Here is a 20,656-nt window from a genome sequence, read left to right as displayed (position 1 = left end):
TTTTGAAAGTAGTTCTTTGATAACTTCTCTCGTGTCTTGTCTATACGGGGCCTTTTTCTGGAGTCATTTTTGTTGCCTAGAAAACCATTCGCTTCATAGAAACGTATAAATGTTTTAGTACAGAGTTGAACAGTGTGATTGCTTACAGTTTATTTTCTTTCAAATCTGTCTTATTTCCCCCTCTATTTTCTCATTTATCTCCAACTGCATTAATAGTTGGCGTTGTTTCTCCCAAGACTGTGCCATTAGGTTGTCTTTCAGTCTTTGGTTTTAGGCTTATGAGTCTTTATCTCTTTCTGGTATGTTATGTATTTTTTAAGAAGCTGGGAAAAGCTGTTGGAAGGTAGCTAGCCAAATGCCATTTTGAACAACACGTTTTTGCCCTTGGGACTTTTTAACCCAGATTTAAATTTGCTCCTTGTTCAGGTTGGTGTGTGTTAATGTGAAGAGGTCCTTTTAGGGGTCCTAACTGTCATCCAGCAAAGCCACTAGACCTCCCAGCTAAGTGTCATCTTCCAGGGTGATTGACCAGCTTTGCCACTTCAATTTTTCACAGTCATCAATCACTGAGAAGGAAACATTGAAGAACACAGCTCTGTGGTAGGGAATTAGCTAAGCATGATGGCCATCAGGAGGTTTGTCTGAGTGGAAACTCACTTCGAGGTCAATGGGCTCCCTGGAAAGCCAGATCCCGTAACACTGGCTGAGTAAATGCTCACTCATGTATTTCACACTTACTGAGGACTTCCTCTGGGTAAGGGTGGCACTGAGCAGGTCTGAGACCAGCAAAGCTGAAAAGGTGTGACCCCTTCCCTCAAGGACTTGGGAGTGTCAAGAAAAGCCTATTTTATGTGATCGCCTATAGCACAAGCTTGTCTCAGTCAGTAGAGCTTGTGGCTCTTGCTGTTGGCATCCTGAGTTTGAGCCCCACCTTGAGTGTAGAGATTACTTAGATAAAATTATAAGAGTAACATTTGTTTACTCTAAGCAGTGAAACCATCTAAAAATAGAAAGAGAAGTAATAATATGCCCTGCCCGACTCCCACTCTGTCCCCTCCCTACCTCACTCCAAAGTGACCAATGTCAACAGCTAGATGTGTCTCCTCTGTATCTTCACTCTCGAAACGCATACATACGTGCACATGGTGGGGGAGCGGCATTGTTTGATTTTTAAAATTGCATCCACACTGGAGATACTAGTCTGCCACTTGCTTTTTTCCCTCACTACATCACAGATATTCCTCCAGGTTTATAGGCACTGATCTGACTCAATCTTTTTAATGGTTGCATAATATTCCACAGACTGGAATCCCTTCAGTGTATTCAACCTTTTCCCTGTCGATGAACATCCACCTTGTTTCCGTGTCATCCTTGCGCAGGGCCATGCTAATCTCCTCTGTATCGTTCCAATTTTAGTATATGTGCTGCCGAAGCGAGCACTATCCACCTTGTTTCCAATTTCGTTTTGTTTTGTCTCACTTTCAGTCATTTTTACACATGTGTCCTTATATGCTGGTGCTTTTGTTTTTGTAGGCTAGATTACCAAAAATGAGATTGCTAAGTCAGTAGAGGTATGGGGTTATGATCTTAATAGATATGGACAGGTTATTATCCTGAAAGATTGTAGCAAGGGGGTGGCTATCAGGAAAATGTCTTAATTATTAAAAGATACCCCCCCCTACATACACACACACATGCATTCAAAGATTTTGCAGTGAAAGGAGACCACCTAGAATGGGTTGGAAGCACAAATATGAGCTCTGAGTTTCAGTTGTCCCTAGCACCCTCTGTTGCCACCACCATGCCCGCCCCCAGGGGGCACTGTTCTGAAAACAATAAAAACAGCAAAGCCATTTATTGAGTGATTCCCATGTAAGAAGCTAGTGCCTTAAGTGCATGTTTGTGTTTTTACCCTCCATATAAGATATAAATCCTATTAACTATCATCCTCACTTTACAGAAATGGAAACCAGGGATTTAGAAAGTTTAAGCCACTTACTCAAGGTCACCCATCCAGTAGGTAGCATAGCTGGGATGTGATTCCCGTTCTGTTTGGCTCCAAACCTGGGCTCTTAACCACTGTGTGGGATTTCTTCCAAGGATGCCATTGCTGGGGCTGTTTCATCAGAGCCCCAACAGTGACACAAACTCTGCTATTTGCCTTGAACAGTGGCAGGGGCCAAGCCCTGCCTCCTGCTGTGAAGGAGGAGTACTCCACTATAAGGTATTTAAAGTGATCTTGACCTCTGAGTAGGGCCTTCCTTATTCAGAGGAAACTGAGTGAGCTCCCAGGACACTAGGAGCATACTTGTTTTCCCCTACACACAAATCAGAAACCATTTTTCTTCTCCCTCCCCTTCTCTCTTTATCTTCCTCAAAACAAAGAACTGAAGCAATTAAGAGAAATGGAAACCCTTGGTTTCACCTCTACCCATTCTCTCCTGGAAGCCATGGTAGTCATGATAGTCATGGTTAAAAGTGTAGACTCTGGACTCAGAATGACCTGTTTGGAAACCACTTTGTTATCCTTGAGCAAATGCCTTGAGACTCTGTAACCTCTTGGTCTCCCTGGAAACATAACCATTCTACTCAGCTTTTGTCTTACCTATTAGAGGATCATCTCCTGGAGGACAGGTCAATGTCCATGCCTCTTGGTTCACAGGTGCTAAGGGAACCTGCATTGAACTATAAATATTGATTCTTAATAACCAAATTCAGTGATGTTTTAAAGTAAGGTTGAAGGTAATATGGAGAAGAAAAATTAATTCACATTTCCTGAGCATCTATGTGCTGGGCACTGTGCTGGAAGTTAATAAACATTAACTCAACTCTGAAGTAGACATAATTGTTTCCATTTTTACAGAGGAGAAAAATGAAATTTAGCAGGTCAAACTTGCTAGGATTGCAGAGCTAGAAATGATGGTGATGGTGATGATGGTGATGATGATGATGGTGGTGATGATGATAATGATGATGATGATGGTGAGAAGGATGGTGGTGATGGTGAGGATGGTGATGGTGGTGATGATGATGGTGATGATGATGATGGTGATAAGGGTGGTGGTGATGATGATGTAGTAATGGTGATGATGGTGATGGTGGTGGCAATAGCTATTGTTTACTGAACATATGCTGTGAGTAGGCATGATGCCAAGAGACTTCTTTGTATTCTCTCATTTAATCCTCATGAAAACCCAACAGGGAAGCCCTATTATTATGCCCAAGGTCCTAAAAGATTAAATGACTTGTTACAGACACTCAGTCAGTTGAGGGTTGGGGCTGGGATTTGAACCCAGGTTATTCTGATTCCTTAGAAGCATCTTTTTACTTTGGTAGTGAAGGCCTTGGTGGCAGTTACTCAAATTTAAACATTCAGCGTTTTGGACCACTCCCAAATGGAGTGTCAGGCAGCTATACAGAAGGCCAGGACTTTGGAAGAAGAAACCAGATTCCATCTCTGCCTGTCTTCATCTCTTCATCTTTTGGGCTCTGTGGGCAACACTTTCATTGCAAGATTCTGCATCCTGTCTCGTGGTCACACATACCGTCTGTGCTTGGCACAGCCGGCTGTCTCCATGGAACATCTGTGGCTCACTACTACTGTGAGTGATTCTATTTTCCACACATCTCCAGCTCGTTAGAAAGCAAGGCTCCTATTTGTTGGTGGATGTTTGCAATCTGAATCTGAAACACTGCAAAATGATGATTGAGCTGATTCACACTGGGAAGAGTCTGTGACACATAAACACACACACACACACACACACACACACACACACGCACACACACAAGACACCTAATTAGTGAGGACTGAGCTGCCACCTGATCCAATAAGTGCAGTAACTTTGTCCACTAAGAGGCCATCTGGCTCCTGGTGACAGTTGCTGAGCCGGGAGCTTTTCATGCAGTGATGGTGGTCCTCCCTGGGCAGGGCCACACTCCACATGTCCTCTGGGCCACCCAACCAGCTGAGGTGTCAGTATTTTAAAGAAACTCTTTGTCACCAAAGGTAGCAAGAAAGCTGAAATAAACAACATCCACCCCAGCAGACCCAGGGGTCTGCAGAGAGGAACGAGCTTTCCCTTCTCCTCCTCTATGAATATGCCTTAGAACTTCCTCAACATTCCTCCCAGATTTTCCACTTCTGGTCTTTAGCCAAATGCAATCTTTAAAAATACACATTTGGCAAGAATCTGCAAAAAAATCCCTTCAGATTGTTATGTGATGGTGGGGAAAAGACACATTTTTTTTAACTCTAAAAAAAGCACCTTAGCATTTGTAGGCTTTTATAATTCTGAAACAGCTGAAATGCTAAAACTTTCAAGTTGGCAGGATTGAAACTGAAATCTGCAAAGCTGGTTCAATTTGACAAGAGTGGGAGCCTTGCATTTCAGAGGGTTTTGATGAGCCCGTGGGCCTGAGCCATCAACACAATGGGTGGCCACCCACTCACAGGGAGCCCTTCGTGCCTGGGTCCCAGTCTCCCCTCTAGCTACCTGCAGAGCTCACTCTAAGAGACACTCCTGGCTCCTTCCATTGCCCTGGTAGCTGCTGGTAGCTTAGCAGAGTGGGCAAGGATTCAGCCTGTGGAGCCCGATCACCTGGGTTTGCAGTCCTGATTCTACCACCTGTAAACTAGGGGACCCTATTCAAGTTACTTAATTCTTCTGTGCCTCGGTTTCCTCATCTGTGAAATGGGGCTATAATATTTAATATATTTGTTGATGGATACCCATATTGCTCCAGAAAAGAGTTAAGGGGGCTTTAGTTACACAAAATAAGAAAAGATGGGTCCAATTTTTAAAATTGGACTAAGGAAAAAAAGGGACTGGACAGAGCCAAGAATGAGAGTGAATTGCACCTCACAATGAACTACATTCTTACTAAGGGTGGTTCATAAAGCCGCCTGTGAACCAAGCTTCCTCGCAGTCCCTTGTCTAGGGGAAACCTGGTCAACCGCACACCCACAGTGCTCAGAATACGGGAGAACCCGGTGGCCAAGCAGACCTGCAGTCAAGCCGACCTGGCTCTCCAACAGGCTCCGGGTTTTGTCCTTGAGCAAATTGCTTAATCTCTTGGAGTCTGAGTTTCTTTACATGGAATGGGGATAAAACTGTAGTCAGGAGGTTATTTTGAGGGCAAAATAAAATATTATATATGAAGTGTTTAGCACAGCACCAGCCACTTAGTATGTGTTTGATAAATAGTTGCTAGAATAAATAAGTTTTAGAATTTATAGACACATCCCACTCTCCTTGGTACCAATATCAGATAAGAATATTTTCCTTCCTAAGTGGATGATGTTTCATGTCACAAAACAGAGTATCCTCAACACGGGCTGATGGCAAAGTCCCCAAAGCCACAGAGCACAGTGCTCTGTGTTGAAGTCCCGTCTGGCTCTGCCATTAAGTGGCTGTGTGACCTTGGGCACACTGCTTCACTTTTCCGGTACACGGGTACCCATCTGTAAATGGGCAAAGTAATACTACCTCCCTTGGGCACCTGGGGGGCTCAGTCGGTTAAGCGTCCAACTTCGGCTCAGGTCATGATCTCTTGGTCCGTGGGTTCACACCCCGCGTCGGGCTCTGTGCTGACAGCCCGGAGCCTGGAGCCTGCTTCAGATTCTGTCTCCCTCTCTCTCTGCCTCTCTCTCTCTCTCCTCTCTCTCTCTCTCTCAAAAATAATAAATACTAAAAACATTTTTAAAAATAGTACCTCCCTTCTAGGGTTGTTATGGAAATTAAATGAGATAATAATTGATAAAGCCCTTGGCCAAGTGTTTGTGTATCGTTCTCACTCAGTGACCGTGCTGGCATTGTGGATGTTCACAGCACTGAGTGATCCAGCACTAGTCCGGCTTGATCCAGAGGGATACTCAGAATACCTGGGAGATGGGTGAAACCTTTGCCAAATACTCTCCTCTCAGTGGTACTTCTGTACTTTCGGCGACCACCTTGTAACAATGCACTTGAAGAATGCGCTCTCTGGCAGGCGTTCAAGGGCAACTATTTTATCTTGCTGACTTAGTACAAACCATTCAGTCCTAAATAATCAAGTGAGGGGTAGAAGCGATATCCTTTAGGAGAAGATGACAAGGGGCCCTATAAGAACCTGGGCCAGAATGAAAGGCCAGTATTCTCCTCAGAAAAGTTGTGTTGGCAAAAGCCAGGTACACAGGATTGAGTTACTATCATGGCATAGGGGGTCAGACATATGCCATAGAAGCATGGCATAGGGGGTCAGACAGTGCTGGGTTCAAGACCTGCTTCTGCCACTTACTGGCTGTGTGACCTGGGACAAGTTACTTCACCTCTCTGTGCCTCAGTTTCATCATCTGTCAACAAAAGGGAAGGGACAATAACAGCACCAACCTCATATGGTTGTGATAAGGATTAAACGGTTTCGCACATGTAGCATGCATTGAACAGGGATACCCGGTAGAGCCAGCCTAAGTGTTAGCTGTTATTATCACGGTCAATGACAAGGTAAGCACGTGGGGGCGACAGAGGAGACAGGCTCCTGGGCACAGGTGGAGCGGATAGGATAACCGGTACGCGGAGGTGGAAGGCATTCAGGATGAGCAAGGTGGCAGCTAAGTTTAGTGCTGGGAGGGAGGGATTTGAATATGCATGAACTGCCCTCCCGCTGTGCCAAGCAGCTCAATTTTTCAATTGCTCCTCCTGGGGAGTCAAGAATGGGGAAACAGAGTCAGCAGGAATCCCCCCTGTGGGGTACAGCCTGTGCCTGTTTTCCCTGTGTTCTGGCTACCAGCTTCCCCAAACCCAAACCCGGTTAGGGGACCACAGAGAGACCTCCCTTCCCTTCGTTAATGAAACTACCTGTTTAGGGGCAGTGGAAAAGATGCGATCTTTAAAAATATACATTTGGGCTGGGCGTTGATTCCGTTTTGACAGAAACAGGGACTGGTTTTGGGTCTCAGCCTGTACACAACCAGAAGTGGGGAAGAGTCCTGGCTGATTTCCTGGCGTCATTCCTGGAGCTGGTATTCTGCCTTGTCCTGCCCTCCCCTCTTCCTCCCTCCCGTCCCCTCTCCCGAGCCTCTCTCTTCTCTGCCCCTCTTCTCTGGTTCCCTCTGTATCTCTCTCCCACAAATCTATATTCAGTTTCTGTCTTCCAAAAAGAAAAAGTGAGTAGGAGGACAAATTGTTTAAAAGCAATGCAGCTATTTTAACAAAATGCTTTTTCCTTTGAGTCAGTCCTAAGAAATTTGGGTACAGTCTAAACCAGAATGAACCAAACAATAATCCTAAAAAATGAAATGGGTTAAGGAAAAGAGCCTAAATTCCCCAGACCAGGATGGGGCACGGGGAAGGCCAGAGAGGACTTGACGCTGGCGTGTTGGGAGAAGAAACCAAACCAAGGTGTTTGATTAGAAGACCGGAAAGCTGGCAGGGAGAAAGTGAAACATTATTTCCGTCGCTTGGATGTCAAGTTTCTTCCATGCTAAACATCTGGCTCTGGAAAACGTGTGGGTGATTGTGTAGACCTGGTTTTTCAGATCTTGACCACTCTGGACATGGGTTCTCACCCAAGTCAAGAAAATACCTGTCCCTTGGATTTAAAGATCCTGGAGATGTTGGGAAAATATTTGAAATCTTCGCTGTTAGAAGAGCCAGAATCTTAGTTCTGGACTCCACTCTGCCCCAACTTACTCTGTGCCCCGGAATAAATCAAGCCCTTTGGGGGCCCCATCTTTACAGAACAAGAAGATTAGATGACCTTAGGGTCCCCCAACTCTGTCATACAATCTCTGGTTCTCTTGTTACTCCATTTATCCAGTTGGGAGTGTAGACTTCAGAGCTACCTTGCAGCATTTGAATCTTCCTCTATACCTGACAGCTGTGAATCTGCACAAGAGACTGTGGAACTCTTGGTGTCCTCAGTTTCCTCATCTGCAAAATGGACAATAAGGTTGTTCGCTCCACCTTCTTTTTCCGTCCCATTGAAGTGAGTATATCAGAATACAATCGAGTGAGAACAGAGGCCGCCCTAATATAAAAATAAGAAGCACGTCCCTTGCACATTTCAGAACTTACCGTTATTGATAATAAGATTCTTGTGATACCCTCTACAAGTGATTGAGAAATATTCTCCAACTCGGATCTGGTTCCATTTCAGTTCCAGCCTGCGAAACCTGACCCCCAGTGAAGCAAATCTATCTGCCTCGCATCAGTCAACAGATGTTCTGAGTCCCCTGGAAATCACCAAGGGAGATCTAAAGAGGAGAGGTTCTCTCTCACCCCTGACCATGCATCTGGTTCCAGGATCCACACTAGAAACATTATGGGTGGGGAAGAAAAAAAAAAAAAACATAAAAACCTTGAATCAAAACCTTTCCAATCCTCTTGCCTCTTATCCCATCCATCTGATTCCCCAGCTTCTTCCTCAGCTGCAGGAATGTGTTTTCATAGAAAACTGTGCATGCCTTATCTCCCTTCTGAGAAAAATTTGCTGCTTCTAAAAAGATCTATTCTTCCCACAAACAGTGTTGTGCACCTGTCGTAGGTCCAGGAGCAGGAAGGCAAATCTAGGTAGTGAAATTGCGTCCTTTTGCTTATCTGAAAACTCTTCGCTTAGAGAGGGCGTTGGAGAAGTCACCAGGATGTCTCCCCTCCAGGCAGCTGGGCCAGCAATCCCCTTGGCTTAGGAATGAGAAATCCCCTGAATTAGCCAGTGTGAAGGGACACAACACCATCCCTGCTGGCAGCAGGGCTTCCTGTGCCAAAGCCACGGGGTTCCCAGCCGCTGTTCATTAATGCTGCCCACAGGCCAAGGGAGAAGTCTGTCTGCTCTGATGGGCAGAAGGTCCAGGTTCCAGGGCACTGGAGGAGATAATTGTCTTCATAGCCAGGAGATGCTTGGCAAGGAGGTCAAGTGACTTTATACACTCCAAAAAAGTCTAGGCAGATGATGGTGATAAAACCATACTGTCCTTAACTCTTGGCAAAACAAACGAAAGACATTTTAGAAGCAGCATGCTATAGTAGAAAGAACAATAGGGGTCTGAGACCTGGAATCTTGCCAACTACGTATGAGTCCTGGTCCGGTTTATCCGGTAAAAATTGGAAAAATGATCCTTGCCCTGCATATTTCATAGGGCTTTTATGAGAATTAAATGAGATACTAGGTGTGAAAAGACTTTGAAAAATGTATGTCATTCATTAATTCACTTGTTCATTCAGATAGATACTGAGTGTGCACTAGGCGCCAGGCACTGGGGAGAGAGTGGTGCTAGGTGGTGACTGCCCTCGAGGTGGGGGACAGGTGACTGCCGCCTAAGCCTAGGAATGGTTTCTCAGGAGCGCCCTCCAGAGGCCAGGCCCTAGCAGTCCACCTGCCAGTTCAGCGGGAGGTCCAGTTTCTTTCCTTGGGTTCTTCTAAGTCTCCAGGTTGCTTCCTGGGGTCCAAATGGTCAGTCCATCTTTCTGCAGAGTCTCTGCCTGAACTGGAGCCCAGGGAGATGTGCTCCCTGGAGGCTACGATGTGTCACAACTGCCACCATAGATTCTAGCTTCAGAAAGGATCCCCATTGCCGAGACACCCAGCCTGCCTCCTGGGACAGGAAAATCCCAAATACATTCTCAAGTTGCTACTCTTGGCGCTGATGGCAGCTAGATCTCAGTATCCAGAGATAGTGCAATTTCTACCCATGCTGCTATAATCCTTTAAGGTGTGAATAAAAAAAGAAAAAAAGGAAAAAGCTGACATTTATTGAGTGATTTAGCGATTTCTGGACTGGGTATTATTCTGAGCATGTTTCACACAATATCTCATTTAATCCTTAAAATAACTCTCAGAGGTGGGGCGCCTGGGTGGTTCAGTCCGTTGAGTGACTGACTCTTGATTTCAGCTCAGGTCGTGATCCCAGGGTCATGGGACAGAGCCCCACAGGTGGGCTCCATGCTGAGCGTGGAGCCTGCTTGAGATTTTCTCTCTCTCCCTCTGCCCTTTCCACCATTCACGTGCTCTCTCTCTCTCTCTCTTTCTCTCTCTCTCTCTAAAAAACAAAAACAAAAACAAACAAACAGACAAAACAACTCTAAGGGGTATTAGGATTAAACCCATTTTACAGGTGAGAAAATTAAGGTTTGGAGAGGTTAAGTAACCTGCTAGGTCACAGCTCTAAGGGACAGCACCAGGATTTCACCTAGAGCCATCACCTCCAGCCACCAAACTCTGCTGGAGCAGCTAAAGAGGAGAATTTTGCAAGAGGTACATCACACCAGAATAAGACATACAGATTTTTTAGATTCAAGTACAAGCCTGCTCTCTGGATGGCAAGGTCAGGAGTGTTCCCATTGTCCATCAATCCATGACTGTCTTTCCCTTTCGATGACCTCACTTCCGGTCCTATCCTCCCCTGCCCCCCACCCCCACCCCAGGGTGGCTTCCATATTGGGGGCAGGTACACCTTGCCTTCCCGCACCAACAGCTGGGCCAGTTTGCCCTGACAGGGCTCTATAACTTCCCATTTTTGTCTCCTTCCATAAATCTGTCCTCTGAACTTGCAGCTTTCCCAGAACCACACATCAACTGTTTCTCTTGCAGAAAACAAAATTAAACCTCTTCCTCACCAGACACCCAGCTGTGCACAAAAAATTAATCAATTATTTTTGAGATAAGCGCTGCAAAGGACAAGCTCAGGGGGGCTGAGGCAATATTCCTGTTATCTCTGAAGACACTCCTGAACTATCCTCTGGAAAGGGAGGTTGGGCTTGCTGGGGACGCGTGCTCATCCCAGGGGTGTTTCAAGATCTACAGGCTCCCCTGTGATGCCTCTCTCTCTCTCTCTCTCTCTCTCTCTCTCTCTCTCACACACACACACACACACACACACACACACACACATTAAGTGATAATTTTATTTTTTTTTATTTTTTTAAATTTTTTTTTTCAACGTTTATTTATTTTTGGAACAGAGAGAGACAGAGCATGAACGGGGGAGGGACAGAGAGAGAGGGAGACACAGAATCGGAAACAGGCTCCAGGCTCTGAGCCATCAGCCCAGAGCCCGATGCGGGGCTCGAACTCACGGACCGCGAGATCGTGACCTGGCTGAAGTCAGACGCTTAACCGACTGCGCCACCCAGGCGCCCCGAGTGATGATTTTAAAGTATTAACCCTCCTCATTCCTTGGTGTGCATGACAACTACTGTGTCTGAAGAATGAAATTATCTGTAAACCCAGGATTATCAGAATGCCAAGGAAGGGAGGAGGGAGGGGCTGCCCGGTGCCTGCATGAGTCACCAAAGTCCCAAGCAGGTGATGCCCTGCACCAGAAAGGGCTCGGTCATTCGTTCAGAGTCTGCTGGTTATTTGGATCTGCGAGTGGCCCTTACCGGCAACCGCCCCCCACCCAGGGACAGGAGCTGGGAGCACAGCCGGCAGGGCGGTCCTCAGTCCTGGCTACCTAGAAGGTGACCCAGGGAATGCTCAAAAGCACTGATGCCCACCCCCTCCTCCAGACCCCCAAGACCCCGAGTCCTGGGCTTGTTTTCAAGCTGCTCAGCGGATTGGAACGGGCAGCCGGAAAGAGGACGGCTGTGCTATGGAAAGCAAGGCCTCCAAAAACCAAAACAGAAATCCTCGCAACTTAGAAATGGAAACAAGAGAGGACAAGGAGCAAGCAGAGCGGAAGATGCGTGTGTCCGTCCACTTACTCACTGGCTCGCTCAGCAAGCGTTTTGTGAGAGCCTAGCGCATGCCAGGCAGCTGGGAGAGTCCCCCAGACTTGGCAGCCTGAACAAATGGAAACCTCGTGGAGAATCATCCAAGAAAGGAGCCTGAAGATGGACAGGAAGGACCGTGGGGCTGCAAAGTTCTAGAACCTCTCCACCCACGTGTGCCATCTTGTTCTGTTTCCCACACGTGTCCAGCCACAAAACCTTGTACTGAGAAGGATCTCCTCGTTGTTTTCCTGGTGGCCTTGAGAAAGAGAAACACTGGATTTTACCCCAAAGCTGCTTGTCGCCATAGTCAAGTGGGGGTCCACAGCCGGGGCCTGTGTTTCCTTTTCTTAAGGAAAAAAAAGAAAATAAATATACATATATATATATCCATATAAACCATATAAATATTGTCCTGAGTCAGTCTCATAAACCATATAAATATATATGCATCTACTTAATACATATGTATATATAAACATATATATAGAAGAAAAAGAAAAAGAAAAAATATATATCCATATAAACTATATACATATATATACTTCATACATATGTATATATAAACACATGCAAACATAAATATATATGTATGTTTAATGTTCTTTTTTACAATAGAAACAATGTATTGTTCACTATAGAAAACTTAGGAAATAAAAATTAGCTTGAAAGTAATGATAATCCTCATATTCTCTTAGCACAGCTATAACCCCCATCAAATATATATATTTACATTTTCTTAATTTTTTTAACATTTTTACTCATTTCTGAGAGACAGAGAGAGACAGAATGTGAACAGAGGAGGGGCAGAGAGAGAGGGAGACACAGAATCGGAAGCAGGCTCCAGGCTCTGAGCTGTCAGCACAGAGGCCGACACGGGGCTCGAACTCACAAACTGTGAGATCTGACCTGAGCTGAAGCCATACACTTAACCAACTGAGCCACCCAGGCTCATTTACATTTTATGCCCTACTTAGCTAACCCTTATTTTTTTTTTTTAGCTTGTTTTTAGTTTTGAGAGAGAGAGAGAGCGTGCACAAATGGGGGAGGGGCAGAGAGAGAGAGAGAGAGAGAGAGAGAATTCTAAGCAGGCTCTGCACTGTCAGCACAGAGCCCATTGCAGAGCTTGAACTCGCAAACTGTGAGATCATGACCTGAGCCGAAACCAAGAGTCAGTTGCTTAACTGAGGAATCCCTTATTTTTAACCAGAATGAGATTATACCATAAATTTTTTTGTAAAGTACTTTTTTATTTACTAAAGCATCACGTTCATCTTTTCTACATGAACAAATGTTTTACTGCGTCATTTAATGACCAGATAGTATGTCATTTTCTAATGTATCATAATTTATGTATCTCATCCCCTATTATTGGGTATTTAGTCTGCTTCCAGTTAAAAACAACACACACACACACACACACACACACACACACACACACACTGTTGTAAATAAATTCTCGCGCACGTTCAGAATTATTTCTTTATGGAATTTTTAGAGCTGAGAACACTGAGTTAAAAGATGAGCATATGTTTCAATAAACTTTCGACTTAGAATAGTTTTTGATTTATAGAAAAGCTGCCAAGATAGTAGAGTGAGTTCCTGTATATGTACATCCAGTTTCCCTTGGTGTTAAGGACATTAGAATGATGCATTCGTTCCAGCTCATGAACCAATATATTGACACATTATTAACTAAAGCTGAATTTTATTCTGATTTCCTTAGTTTTTACCTAATGTCCTTTTCCTGTTTCAGGATCCCATCTGGGCCACTCCTATTATGTTTAGCCGTCATATCTCCTTAGGCTTCTTTAGACTGTGGGTTTCTTAGACTTCTCTGGGTTTTGATGACCTCGGTGGTTTTGAGAAGGGCTGTCTGGGGATTCTGTAGAATATGCTTTTCTCATGATTACATCAGGGGTTATGGGGCTTCGAGAGGAAGGACTACACAAAGTGCCGTTCTCATCACATCTTACCAAGGGCGCGAACTCTCCACATGACTTGTCACTGTTGATGTTGACCTCCATCACCTGGCCGAGGTTGTGTGTGTCAGGTTTCTCCCGTGTAGAGTTGCATTGCACCCCTTTCTAGACGTTGCTATTTGGAAGGAAATTCCTCTGGGGAATTTGCTCCCCTCCTTGAGGTGGCCATAACTGTATAAATTATTTGGAATTCTTCTGTACAGGAGATTTGTCTCCTTCCCTCCCGCCCATTTACTTATTCATCCGTTTATTGCTTTATATCACTATGGACCCATAGCTACTTATTTTATACCTTGGATTATAATCCATTACTCCACTGTTTATCTCGTTGCTGAGAATGTTCCAGCTTTGGCTACTGGGAGCTCTGTTGGTTGGCTCCTGTGTCCTTTTTTTTTTTTATGTTTATTTATTTTTGAGAGACAGAGACAGAGCACTAGCAGGGGAGGGGCAGAGAGAGAGGGAGACACAGAATCCGAAGCAGGCTCCAGGCTCTGAGCTGTCAGCACAGAGCCCGACGTGGGGCTCGAGCCCACGAGCCATGAGATCATGACCTGAGCGGAAGTCGGACGCTTAATCGACTGAGCCACCCAGGCACCCCACCTGTGTCCTTTTGATAGATGCCCACTGGTGGGTATCTTGGACACTTCCTTGTTTCCTGGCCTACGAGATGCTCCAGGCTCATCTTATGTGTTCCCTGCTGCAGCCCTAGAGGAAGTAATTTCTCCAGAGAGCTCTGGTTCTCTGATTGGAGATCAAGATCCGGGGTACTGATTACGCTCAGTGTACCAGCATGCTGTAGCTTCTAGACCCTGCCGGCAGACAGAGCTTGGAAATGTATGTGTGTATACAAACCCACGTGTATAGACATATCTATAATCTGATATTTCCCAATCTATATTGATATTAAGCTAAACATGAGTTTGCCATCATATCTCCAGTTGAAATCCAGAATCACATGGTTTCTTCCAGCCTTCTCCCTCCTTAAAGATAGCCATATCTCAAAGTCTTTTGATTTATATTGCCATGTTGCCTTCCATGAACTTATTCTGGGGCGGGGGGGGGGGGGTAGTGGTGAGGGGAGGACAGGAAGGGAAGAAGTATGACCTGAACCTATTTGCTGCCCATCAGGTCTTAATGAAGTCGTTTGAACACACATAGAGGATGGAATGATGCCTCCTAGGACAACATTTCCCATGCTATTTGAGGGACTTACAGTCCTTTTTGCTTGGAGAGATCAAAATCTGAAAGTACTTGTGTGCACAACTCCCCCACTTTGAGAATCAGAGACCATTGACATCAAAGAACTCTGGGTGGAAAGCTGTGGTTATTTCTACATTCATTTCTCACTTTGTAGGCTCCTTTTTTGAGCTATGACTAAGATCTTTGATCTGAGTGGCTTCCAAACTGCTTTTAAGTGCAGATAAAGAGTCAGTCTTTTGTTCCCAGCTTGTGGACCTGGGACCTCATGGGGCAAGCAATGGACTCTGGAATGTGGAGACAAGGGCCACAAACCCAGGTGCCTACAGAGCCAGATGGGTTGTCTTGAGGGAAGGGGTTGGAGGCATGATGGCAAGCCGGAAATTATATGGCCCCATACGGAAACGTGGGCCCATTGTTGCCGGGTCCTCTGATTTTTTTTTTTTTTTTTTTTGGAAGAAAGCCAAAATTCTAGATTTTGTGTGAGCTTCTGAAGTTTTCAAATGTTAGCTATGATTGTCAGTCTTTCCAAAATGCTGTAAGAGCCAACCACACTAAGTTCTCTGGCAGGATATGACCTTCAGAACCCCTGGTTTTGTACTCCCTGGTTGCTAGAAAAAAGCATAATAACTCAATTATCTGGGGATCTATAACCGTCCTTTATACTAAAAAGGGGTCCCACACACTATGAAGTTTGGGTAACATTGGGTCATTTTGTCTTGCAGAAACATTCACTTTTATTTCTTTCCTGGGTCAATGAATTTCCAGATAAGTTGGGATCTATTCCCTGGGGGCTGAGGGATTAAGCCTGGAATGTTAGCACACCACTGGAGGCACAGCAACCCAAGTCAGCCAGCTTCTCTGGCAGGGTTGGGAGGAGTGTGACATCCCACAGCCCAACACAGTCACAGCAAGTACGTGAGCAGGAAGGACCCCTGTCTGCTCTGCGAAGGTCTGCCCTTCATCCCCCGCGATCTTCATTGCACCCCTTGCTTCTCTGGCTCCTGACTCTTTTCAGGACTGTGGAGACTGGTTTGAAGGCATTGCTCGAGGCAGGGAGTAGGGCTGGGGGAATTAATAATATGCATCCAGCAGGATCAGCTCTCCAAATAACAACATGCTTCCTTCACTCACCTTGGCCTCTCTGTCACCCAAGAGACTGCTATTAGCTGTCAACCAAAGAGCTGAGACATCAGTGATCATTTTCTTATACTTTAAAACGACCGTATACTTTGCTGGTCCTCTGTGCTTCCCCAGACCTGCACCTCCTTTCTGCTCTGCTTGGGGCATAGATCTGGCTTTGAAAGTCATTACTTAGTTGACTTACTCCTTGTGGGATAGTTCTGAATATCTGTCTAGTGAGATGACACAGATAGGTACTCGAAATTAAAGCCTTGGATGCTGTAGATTTGTAATCTGTCTCGTGCTCTCCCAATGCCCATGGCCCCTAGGGCCTGGGGCAGCAGGAAAAGCAAGAGAAGTCACTCAGCTTTCCCCCTTGATTCCTTTTATCCCTTATCTTCCAGCGCCCACTCTTTTCTCCCTCCAATCCATTTTCCACATTGTTGCCTGAGTAATCTTTTGAAAACATCCAGAAGGTCGTGCTAGCCTCCTGCTTACTCTTCTCCAATGGCTTCCCCGGCTCTTTAAAAAATAAACCTCCTTATCACAGCCCAAAACCTTGCTACTCAAAGTGTGGTCCTTGGACCAGGAGCATCAGCATCACCTGGGAGCTCGCTAAAAATGCAGCTCCTGGGGCGCCTGGGTGGCTCAGTCAGTTAAGGGTCCGCCTTTGGCTCAGGTCATGATCTCACAGTTCATGAGTTCGAGCCCTCGGTCAGGGTCTCTGCTGTCAGTGTGGAGCCCACTTTGTATTCTCTGTTCCCCTCTCTCTCTGCCCCTCCCCTGCTCATGCTCTTTCTCAAAAATAAATAAACATTTAAAAGAAAAAAAAATAAATGCAGCTCCTTGGGCACCTGGGCGACTCAGTCAGTTAAGCATCTGACTCTTGGTTTCGGCTCAGGTCATGATCTCACAGTTCGTGAGTTTGAGCTCCGAAACAGGCTCTGTGCTCACAGTGCAGAGCCTGCTTGGGGTTCTCTCTCTCTCCCTTCTCTCTGCCCCTCCTCTGCTCTCTTCCTCTCAAAATCAATAATTTTTTAACTAAAAAAAAAAAAAAAAAAAAAAAGGAAACACAGCTCCTAAACCCACCTATTGAATCAGAATCTGGATTTTAACAAGATCCTCTGGTGAATGGGATGCCCATAAAAGTTCAAAAACTTCTGTGTGGGCTTCCGATGCCCATGGTTGCACATTTAATCACCTGGGGACTTTTTTTTTTTTTTTTAATATTTTCTTTAATGTTTATTTTTGAGAGAGACACAGAGTGCAAGTGGGGGGGTCAGAGAGAGGGAGACACAGAATCCAATTTTAAAAAGAATTTTTTAATGTTTATTTATTTTTGAGAGAGAGAGAGAGACACACACACAGAGTGCAAGTGGGGGAGGGGCAGAGACAGAGGGAGACACAGAATCCGAAGCAGGTTCCAGGCTCTGAGCTGTCAGCACAGAGCCCGATGTGGGGCTCAAACTCATGAACTCACCTGGGGACTTTTTAAACACACTCATGCCTGGGCTGCAAGTGACTGTCGCGGGGTGGCGGGGGGCAGGGACTGGAATTTTTAAAGCTGCCTAGGTGTTTGTAAAGTGCTGCTCTGCCCGTTCTGTCCCTGTTTGCCTCTCCAGCTTCCTTCCCATTCCTTTCCCCCTTCTCTCCTCTCCTCCAGCCACATCAACCCTTTGTTCATAGCTAGCAAGCTCTGTGGTCCCTCAACCGCGCATTCTTGCTGCCTACAAAGCTCTTCTTGTGGAGGTCGTCCCACCATTTAGAAATCCACTTAAATATCATCGTCTCAGGGAACCTTCCCTGACTCTTCACACCCCCCACCAGCTCTGTGCTCCGTTGCCCTGTTTGATTTTCTCCATAGCATTCATTGCTATCTGCAGTCAACTCGTTTCTGTATTAATTTGCCTACAGAATGGCTGCTTTCCTTCATTAGAATTTCAGTTTCGGGAAGACAGAGACCTGGTGGGTTTCAGTCACCACCAGGGCTGGATTCGGAGCAAACTTAAGCGTGTGCTTGGGGCCAGAACACGTGGGGGAGTGGAGAGAGAGAGAGAAAAGCTTTTTAAAAATGAGATTTGATATTTCAAAAAAACTGACCAGAGTAGTCATCATGGAAAAAATTAGAATGTGTTGTACTTCCTCATACATATGTTAAAGAGAGTGGTTTTTCTAATTGCACATGGAAAAGGGTACCGTCATCTTTTTCGGACTTAGAGGTTTTAAGTTGTTCAACTTTAAAAAAAAATCGAAGTGTAAGGTGCACACAAAGAGATGCATCCCACGCATACCGCTTCATGAAGTTCCAAAAACTAAACACGCCTGGTCACCAGCACCCGGCTCAAGAAAGGTGCGTTTGCTCAGCCTCTGTCATTCGCCTTCCGGTCACCACCAGCTCTGACTTGTAACCGGGGAGACTGGGTTTTTTGAAAGTGCTAATCCAACATCATCTCCTCTGAGGCCCTGCGACTAAGCAGTGCCCGGCAAATACTAGCTGACCAGTCGGTGTTTGTTGAATGAACTAATGGACTAATTCATTAATTACTCGCCTGCAGTCATCTCTCTGCTCACCCTTTCTGGGGAATCCAGTCTCAGAGACTGAACTGATTTGAACCCAAAAAAGAGGTAGGCTCAGAGCTGGCCTCAGTCTCCTTTTTGGACACCAGGCAGTATGGCACACTTTCCAGGTCCAGTTGGCGTGGAGCCTTTTGATGGAACCAACCCGGTGAATTTTCTTTGGTGCCTACCTGGTGTCATTCACCCAGCCGTGCCACGGCCATTGAGGGGATTATCCCTCCAGTGGGCTTTTCTTGGAGTCACCGTGCTCACTGCCTTTTAGGTTTCTTTGCATTTGACTGGGGCTTATATTTAGCCCCATGGAAGCTCGGGGCTCCTATTCCTTCTGGGCTTTTCTCTTTTTCCCTTCCAGCTGGTGAAGCTCACCATGCTGAGCAAGGTGAAAAGGCTGAATGGAAGTTTCAGAAGCAGAAAGGTACTAAACTCTGGTTTCCCGTGTAGCAGGAGTGTGGGGCAAAGGGAGGCAGGTGCTGACCCCAAAGGACAGGGACCGCCTGGCCATCTGCGGGCTCTCTCCCACCACTGGGTTATTAACTCTTCCTCTGTCCGTGTTTCACCTCCCCCACCCCACACCTTTCCCTGTATGGCCAGTTTCTTCAAAATTCAGCCGTCCCCAGCTGTGAGACGCTTTCCTGGGGAACCATCTTTCCCACCCCTAACTCCTGCCCACCTCCACCCCCCACCACACACCAATCCCCCAGTTCCATGTGCTGTTTCCGGGCATAATAATGACCTCTCCTAACACTGCCAAGCTCTAGGCTACACTCCACCTGCAGCCCTCCGTCAGCCCTCACCCCAGCCCTAGGAAGCCCATCCTGGCCGCCTCCCTCTTTTACAGGTGGGGGAAATGAGGCTCCCAGAGGTTGGCTTAGCCAAGATCTCTGGGCTAGAAAGCGACAGAGCCAGGACTCGCACCCCCGTCTGTTTGACCTTTGCAGCAGGTGCACAAGCTCCCCTTCAGCCCTCCTCCTCCCACTGCTGGGATTGCACCTGCTGGCCCAGTCTGTTCACAGCTGAGCCCCTATCCCAGAATTGCCCTTCGCATAAGGGAGCTGCCCTGGCCAAGGTCACACGCGCATCCCACATCCAGCAGCTGGTCGAGGTGGGGATGCGGAGGCCTTCCCTCCTTGCCTTCATTCGGGACACTCAAAAACGCCTTCTCGGGGTGCCTCGGGCTCAGGTCACCATCTAACGATTCTTGAGTTTCGAGCCCCACGTCGGGCTAGCTGCTGTCAGGGCCACACCCGCTTCTGACCCTCTTTCCTCCCTCTCTCTCTGCCCCTCCCCCACCGGCGCTCTGTATCTCAAAAAAAAAAAAAAAAACATTTTTGAGAAAATAATAAATAAGTAAATAATTTAATAAAATGCCTTCTCACTCCACAGTCCCCGTGGAAGTGCTGAGTCCACATAACAGCTGCGCGGCCGTTCCGCTCTCGCTCTCCCTCTCCCTCCGCCACCCCTCGGGGATTGTTCCCAAGAGCCCAGCCCAGAAGCCTCTGGCACACACAGCTCCAGGAGTGTGGGTACCAGCAACACAAGCGACGACAACTCCTAAGTCACACACTGCACTCCTAGACTCTGCTGTAACCTGCACCCGCGTGCTCCCCCCATCACGGCACCCGGTGAACAGGGAAGGGTCACCTTTCCGTTCCGTGCACCCCTTGAAAGAACCAAAGGCCCCCCACCTGCGACAAAATGTTCGAGGGGAACACACAGCCAGGGAAGGAATCCTGCCTGGTGTGTGACAGGGAAGGGCTCTCATCCCCGGGGGGTGGGGGGAACGTCCTGTGTCCTTCGTGTTTCTGAGGCATGGCTCCGCGTCTTGGGGCTGGCGGTGGCATCTCCGAAAACAGGGGGTGGGTTGCAGAGACCGGACGCCTCCAGCAGCCCTGGGCCTGCAGCACAAGGGTGTCTGTTTAGCGTCCCCTCATCTGCACGTGAGGAGGGGGATGAGCTTGACGATGCGTCTGCCTCCTCTCCGCCCTGAACTCTTCACTTGCCCCCCAACCCTGACTCTTGTTTGCACCTGAAACTTCCTGGGCATGGGACACAGGCTTTGTCTCTGTGGACCCTTGGGAAAGCTCACATGAA

General features: G+C 46.6%; 1 protein-coding gene and 1 pseudogene across 2 annotated transcripts in view; one reads left to right on the top strand and one right to left on the bottom strand.

Annotated features, from left to right (window-relative positions):
- CACNG3 (calcium voltage-gated channel auxiliary subunit gamma 3) overlaps positions 1–20,656 on the top strand; it is an 84,129-nt gene that overhangs the window by 26,405 nt on the left and 37,068 nt on the right. The gene's annotated exons all lie outside the window — the stretch shown is intronic.
- LOC123589835 lies at positions 1,342–1,440 on the bottom strand (annotated as a pseudogene).

Source organism: Leopardus geoffroyi, chromosome E3, assembly GCF_018350155.1.
Source record: "Leopardus geoffroyi isolate Oge1 chromosome E3, O.geoffroyi_Oge1_pat1.0, whole genome shotgun sequence".
In the NCBI taxonomy this organism is placed as follows: domain Eukaryota; kingdom Metazoa; phylum Chordata; class Mammalia; order Carnivora; family Felidae; genus Leopardus; species Leopardus geoffroyi.
The sequence above is the reverse complement of the archived record's forward strand: the minus strand, read 5'-3'. Positions and strand labels throughout refer to the sequence as shown.